Genomic DNA, 1,523 nt, shown 5'->3' on the forward strand with positions numbered 1-1,523 from the left:
AAGGTTCCCCTCCTGCCACGGTCCAGCTCTGAGCTCCGAAAGCAACAAAGTTTCAATTATAGAAGCTAAACAAACCCCAGATACCTGCTTTCAGCTGGCCATGGCCTCAGAGCTGGAGCGAGCAGGAGCCCGGCTCTCAGCTCCAGTGACGGCAACAAAGTTTTAATTATAGAAGGTAAATAAATCCCAGAATTTAAAAAAAAGAAAAAAAGGAGAGGCTGGGAGCTCCAGTCGCCGGCCAGCCTGAAAACAGCCCTCAGTCCCTCACCCAGACTGGCCAGGCACCCCAGTGGGGACCCCCACCCTAAAGGGGGTGTGGCCAGCCTGAAAACAGCCCTCAGCCCCTCATCCAGGCTGGCCAGGCACCCCAGTGGGACCCCCACCCCGAAGGGGGTGTGACCAGCTGCAAACAGCCATCAGCCCCTCACCCAGTCTGGCCAGGCACCCCAGCGGGACCCCAACCCTGATCCGGGACACCCTTCAGGGCAAACCAGCCAGCCCCCACCCATGCACCAGGCCTCTATCCTATATAGTAAAAGGGTAATATGCAAACTGACCCTAACAGCAGAAAGACTGGGAATGACTGGTCACTATGACACACACTGACCACCAAGGGGCAGACGCTCAATGCAGGAGCTGCCCTCTGGTGGTCAGTGTCCTCCCACATGGGGGAGCTCTGCTCAGCCACAAGCCAGGCTGATGGCTGCCAGTACAACGGTGGCGGTGGGAGCCTCTCCCACCTCCTCAGCAGCTCTAAGGATGTCTGACTGCAGCTTAGGCCTGCTCCCTGCTGGCAAGTGGACATCCCCTGAGGTCTGCCGGGCTGCCAGAGGGATGTCTAATTGCCATCTTAGGCCCAATCCCCCGGGGAGCAGGCCTAAGCCATCAAGTGGTCATCCCTCGAGGGGTCCCAGACTGCAAGAGGGCACAGGCCGGGCTGAGGGACACCCCCCCCCCCAAGTGCACAAATTTTTGTGCACCAGGCCTCTAGTTAAAAATAAGGTTAAATACTTTTATAAATTAAGCAGAATTCTGTGGTCTGCACAAAGTATTTATCATTAAACCAGTTTAAATTTGATTAATGTCCTTTAGAAATATTGCCATAAAATATGTTTTTATCTAGATTTACCAAGAGTTTATGATATAATATTTTGGTTAAGTATATTTGACAATCTTCCCAATGTTTAAATCTTAAGAGACTTTTTAACCAAAAGATGACTTTGAGTCATTCCAATGGGCCCTGGAATACCTCAAGGATTTACTCTCTCTTCTTAAAAAATAAATGTTTTCAAAGTAAATTAAGCCTATTTAATATACTAGAAATTACATGGGAAGCTTTGTCAAATAAAAATTAATAATAATAACTGTGTTCTATTTGTGTACATATATTTTATTAAAATGGATGTTCTAGAAATTTCAGTCTGTTCCAGAAAGGAACTTGCAAAGATTCAGAGCTAAGTCCAAGCAGGAAACTCTCATGAGTAGCAGTTGTCCAATCAGGAACAACAGGTAAGTTAAAGTGA

This window comes from Myotis lucifugus, unplaced genomic scaffold (assembly GCF_000147115.1).
Source record: "Myotis lucifugus unplaced genomic scaffold, Myoluc2.0 scaffold_192, whole genome shotgun sequence".
Lineage (NCBI taxonomy): Eukaryota > Metazoa > Chordata > Mammalia > Chiroptera > Vespertilionidae > Myotis > Myotis lucifugus.